This window comes from Curcuma longa, unplaced genomic scaffold (genome assembly GCF_044706935.1).
Source record: "Curcuma longa cultivar G26 ecotype Majalengka, Jawa Barat unplaced genomic scaffold, ITB_CL_G26_1.1 contig_18213, whole genome shotgun sequence".
In the NCBI taxonomy this organism is placed as follows: Eukaryota; Viridiplantae; Streptophyta; class Magnoliopsida; order Zingiberales; family Zingiberaceae; genus Curcuma; species Curcuma longa.
In genome coordinates, this window is record NW_027430767.1 from 1 (window position 1) to 5965 (window position 5965).

Consider the following 5965-nt stretch of genomic DNA (forward strand, 5'->3'; position numbering starts at 1 on the left):
TGTTGGGTTGTAAGGGTGCAAACATAGTCCCACATCTAAAACACATGGAAAAGATCATGGGTTTAAAGGGATGAAAAGTATCTCCATTGGATGAGACCTTTTGGGGAGAGTCCAAAAACAAAGCCATGAGGGCTTAGGCCCAAAGTGGACAATATCATGTCATTGTGGAGATACGAACATTCTTTTGGACCCAACAATTGGTATCAGAGCGAGGCCGCTCTTCACCGGACTAACTGCCGGATGAGCCATGATCTGAATCTAACCATGTGGGTTGAACCTTAAACAAAGGAAGTAGGGGAGGCTCGGACCATGAGGGACATGGCAGCCGGACCATGAGGGACATGGCAGCCGGACCATGAAAAATGGTAGTCGGACCATGAGGGACATGACAGCCGGACCATGAGGGACATGGCAGCCGGACCATGAGGGACATAGCAGCCGGACCATGAGAAATGGCAGCCGGACCATGAGAAATGGTAGGGGAGCTTCCAGTGGTCCTTTGTTTGAGGGGGGGATTGTTGGGTTGCAAGGGTGCAAACATAGTCCCACATCTAAAACACATGGGAAAGATCATGGGTTTAAAGGGATGAAAAGTATCTCCATTGGATGAGACCTTTTGGGGAGAGTCCAAAAACAAAGTCATGAGGGCTTAGGCCCAAAGTGGACAATATCATGCCATTGTGGAGATACGAACATTCTTTTGGACCCAACATTTGGGTCATTAGAACCAATTGAAAATTGACATGTACAGATCACATATCATGTAATTTTCATACTACATATCCACATATCTTGATCTATGTCATTAACAACATTGGTATTGTGATTATTGTTAGGGCTAGTTACAGGCATATATAGTAGCTATGACATCTTTAGTCCTATACCAATGAAGTTAATGGACCAGATTGTTTTCAGGGGTATTTAGTACCCATAAAGTTTGATATCAACTAAAGTTATAATCGTATATTAAATACAAATCACATATAGCCCAAGTGGGAGATTGTTGGATTTAATTTCTTAATTATGGGCTTAATTGTAATTTGTATATACGGATACGAACCGAACCCAATTAAGTGATCTAATTAAGGTTTATCGGGTTTCGGATTATTGATGTGGATTAAAATATGTAGAACCCGTTAGTCCGTTCCGATATTATTATGGATTAAATTTATTGAATTTATTAATCCATTTTTTGGTATTATCGGATAGGGATTAAATATGGAATAAGTCAATCTGTTCCGTTATTATCTATGGGCTGATAATGGTTCAGATCTCTATATAAGGGTTTGGTCCTCGAGGGTTTAGGGCATCATGTGACATCGCCTTCGTTCCCCATTGACGAAGGTGTTACGGCGCCGTCACCCTATTCCCCTTGGAAGACCTCCCTCTAGCTTCCGCTTTGTTTTTTTCCACAGGGATTAAGCACAAGGAGTTACAGGACAAGGACATGGCCCTACAAACAGGTTCCTTGTACATTATGTTTCGCATTTAATTATTAAACCATGTTATTCGTAGAAACTAGATCATTAAATTTGTATTTCCTATTTGAAGTTCTAATTTAGTTTATAGAACTCATGCGGCTTAGAATTTACAAATTCTATCAACGTTGCCTATGCAATCATTGCAAATGTCGAAATAAAACTTTCCGAGATGAGGATACCATGAAAGTGCATATATGTAAAAATAGTTTTGTTCCAAACTACTACAATTGGTACTGTCACAGGAAGCCTTATGTTTCTCATAGAATTGGAACTTCGGCTGCTTCTTTATCCAATGAAACTAAGTTTCTGACTTTGATCATCTAACTTGGATCTTTCTTATTCATGGACATGTGCAAATGCAATAGATTTAAATACTCGTAGATGTAACACAGTTGGTTTCCACCCACTCTATGCTTCTTGAGGTGTTGCATTCTTCAAGCTCTTTGTTGGAGATCAATTTGAAAGATACACAACACATGTCGTAACTTCAGCCCAAAACTCTTTAAGCATGCCTTTAAACTTTAATATACTCTTTGTCGTATTAAGTATTGTTCTATTCTTTCTTTCAACAACTCTATTTTGCTACGGTAATCTAGAAACTGTCGAAGCCCGATATATCTCATGCAACTCACAAAAACTATTAAATTCATTATATGTAAATTCATCAACTCTATCAATTTTTAATACTTGAATTTGATATTTACTTTCTTTATGAATGCATCAAATACCTCAGATTATTTGCTTCAAAAAATAAATTCTTGTCTTTCTATTGAAATCATCAATAAAGATCACAAAGTAATAACTTTTATCGAGAGATTCAGACTTGATAGGACCACAAACATCAGCATAAATGAGTTGATGAGATTTGGTTGCTCTCAAAATGGATTGCTTTGGAAAACTCTTTCTTAAATGTTTATCAAGTAAGCATACTTTACATAATTAATCAGGATGATCAATTTTTAGAATCCGTTTCATCATCTTATGATCTCCCAAAACTTTTAAATCCTCTAAAATTCAAATGATCAAACCTCACATATCAATTCCATGATGGATCTTGATATAAATCTTCAAGCACATAGATCCTTAATTCTTTAAGTCCAATAAGAACATCTTGTTATTAGTTATAGGCACCTTAGCAATAAGATTAGAATCTTAATTTCATAGCCAAAGCATACAATCATTCATATGAATCTTATAATTTCGTTTCAAAAGTTGATCAATACATAAGATATTACTAGTCATTTTGAAACATGATAAACCTCACACAGTACTATTTATATTACATAATAAAAACCTCTACATCACACTTCATCAATTAAAAGCATAAAATATATTCTATGGTACAAATTATTAGTTGTTCGTCTCACAATCACTTATAGGGTGGAGTAACCACACAAGTGTACTGATGTATCATGGTTAGGGGTTTGGAGCTATCTCTGGCCGCTCAAGAACGCCTGCATGATACAAGAGAACCCACAGATGGGTAATGAACTCCCCTCCGGAACCAAGGCTTTCTTGGTGAGCTTCAACGTTGCCGGATGGTGCAAGGTACAGGAGGTACTCTGCCCAGAATTCCGCCAACACCTTCCATCTCTTGTCCTCATCACTGATGGATTCCACCAACGTCTTCCCCAACTCTGCACCCATCCCCAGTATCGTGCTCTCTTCTCTCGATTCAAGATCAATCTTCTTCCACATTTGGCTCTCATCTTTGACCCCCTCCAGAAGGCGTCGATCTCACTCACTACCTTGTCTAAGACTCTTTTTGTTCTGTTGCCCTGATCGGGCAGCAAATCCGGAACGAAGACAACAAGGTACGCACAGTACTTCGATAGTGCGGTGGCGACTTCCTTTCCCGACGACGGCTGCGATGGTTTGATTGTTTCACAGAAGCAAGTGGCAATGTGCCATAGCAGAATCGTCTGCGTGCTGGACCGAAGTTTGCAGGTCCAGCCTAGTTCTCCCATCCCATTTCGACTGCAGTGACGACTCACCGTTGGAGAGGGGGCCTTGGCTTAACTGACTGAGCTGATACGAGATCATTCTCTTCGCCTCGTCGGGTAATTTGACAGATGCATGACAGAATTTCATGACCCCGTTGCCGCAGGTTGCTCTTCTATTGCACAGCTTCGCTCTGATCGAGAACTTGCCGTACTGTTCAAGGAGCGAGTACTGTCCGATCTTATCGCGCACAGGTTGCTTGATCTTTATCTTGCACAAGAATCGAAGCGCCGTGTTGATAAAATATGATTCATGGAGCCATGGAAACTTGACGTAGTTGATCAGTAACGTCACTTTGTTCCAGTCGGAGAGCAAGTAAGTGGCTGTTTCAGTGATCTCCATGACAATGATCATGGCTACGAGAACATAAGTGATATAAAGATCAGGAAGGTGATCAGGATGGTTGCCTCCCAGACGGTTGGTGTCAGAATAAGCTGTCTTGGCGAGGAAACCAGTGGCTCCCAACAGCAACAGAGACAGAAGATAATTGTAGATCGGAAATCCACAACCGAAAATAATGGGATAATGAGAATAGAAGAGGTCTTGTAAGAACCCTAACTCTGTCCTGATCACCCGAAAGGCCCTGTTCTTGTCCTCTGACTCAAGGAGCCCCTGTAAGACCAATGTCGTGCTCTTGGATTTTAGTTCCTCAGTAGTGTAATCGAGAAACCTACGTGCAAAAGCATGAGTCAGCTGTAGCAGGCTACAAATTGAATTAGTCTGATATAACAACTGTATTAATGTACGATTAATTGTTATAAATTAAGATTATTGCTAAAACCTTCTTCTCAGCAGCTTCATCAAGGCGAAGGAGAGACATACGTCCATCAATTTCCCATCTGAGTCCATTTTGCGTCCGAGCGGCTGATCTCTGCAGTCCCATACCCTCTCCACCGTCACCACTTCATTGCTCAACGGCGTTTGCGATGTCGACATCCGCCTGGCGGTCATCTGTTATCTTTGTCTGGAATAATACTTTGTCTTCTCCGCTCACGATGTATTTATAACCTCGCATGGAGACGGGATCGTGGAGTTCCAGTGCTCAGCGTATGTTCAAATCGCATGTAGTCAGAGATGAAGTTGGTCCTATCTGCTGTTCCGTACGCGCGTTTGGCAACCCAAAAGCTGAAGAACTTCTCCACTGTCTTCAGAATGATCACGGCCCAAATCGCCCACAGGTTGATGACGAAGTCAGAAAAGTGATCAGCGTCGTGGATGTCCTCGGAAGGCTTGATCAGATGGTAGCTAAGCAGCGCGATGAAGAAGAGATTCATGAAGCTGGACCTGGAGTCGGAAAGGGTGTAGGCATTGGCGGTGCAAGTGAGAGAGCCATCGGCGATCATCAAGATCACACCCCACACGAGGTAGATGTTCTTCGCGGGATCAGTGAGCAGATAGACGGAGGCCAAGTCCATCAGCGGGTCCAGTATCTGGCGAAGGACGAACTTGTGCAGTTTGTCGATTGGGGAATTGTCGTGCCAAAGCCGGTGCTTGGTGGCCGCAGTGATGAAGCAGAGGCAGATGAGCAGCATGCAGGCGCAGGTGATGACCACTGTTATGTCTTCGATATCGTTTTGCGAGTCTTCTTCACAGCCTGCCTGCAACGGGGCTGGAGCTGCTGTCGGACTATTCGCCATGGAATTAAAAGCTAAGTATTGCTCGAACGGGGGAAAGTATTTTCTATGAAACTAAGTTGGCTGCAAATTAACAGGCATATGGACATTTATATATAGGAGCTGAGAAAAATGTTAAATATGTTTTCTCGGTATATAATTATAAGTTGGTTATGATGAAATAGACTTATTAAAGTGTAAAAATCGAATTTTAACGAAAGTTGAGACAATGCCTTCTTCCATCCTGGTCAACTGCAGTTTTTCGATTTATCTCCTCACCTATAGTCGTGGAACCAACCGTGTAGGTCCGTTGGCGGAATTCCACCTTTTTGTTAAAGAAAAAAAAATATTAATTCAGATTAATATATTCAAATTTTTATTTTTTTCAAAAAATAATAATAGTTTCAATCTCAATTTTAAAATTTAAAATTCAATTAAAATGATTCGATTGAAATCAGCTATACTAGCTTGCAACTCAACTAATAAATTTGATGGTCTAATAATAATCAACTGAAGAATTAATCTATTATTAAGAAAAGTTCAATTAATTTAATAAACGATCAAATTAATTAATTTTATATTAGTTTGATTTATTTAATTTTAATCATAAAACCAATTTATTTTTGAAAATTATTAATTCGATTTATTTAATTTTATCCGTTTGATTTTTGATTTTTAACCTATTGCTTAGTCCTATTTATAGAGAGATGGCCCATAAGTGCACTAGCTAAGTTTTTTGTGATGTTACTTTTTTTGTTTTTTTTAATGAAAAATGGATCATCACAAGCTAAATCAGTAAGATTCATGCCTCATGCCTGATGGTAAATAATACTTGGGAATTATATTGGGATAAATATTTTTAGATGTCAA

At 39.8% G+C, this 5965-nt stretch overlaps 1 pseudogene; it reads right to left on the reverse strand.

The window, feature by feature from the left end:
- Positions 1-2661: 2661 nt before the first annotated feature.
- Positions 2662-5119, reverse strand: LOC141816793 (uncharacterized; annotated as a pseudogene).
- Positions 5120-5965: the final 846 nt, after the last annotated feature.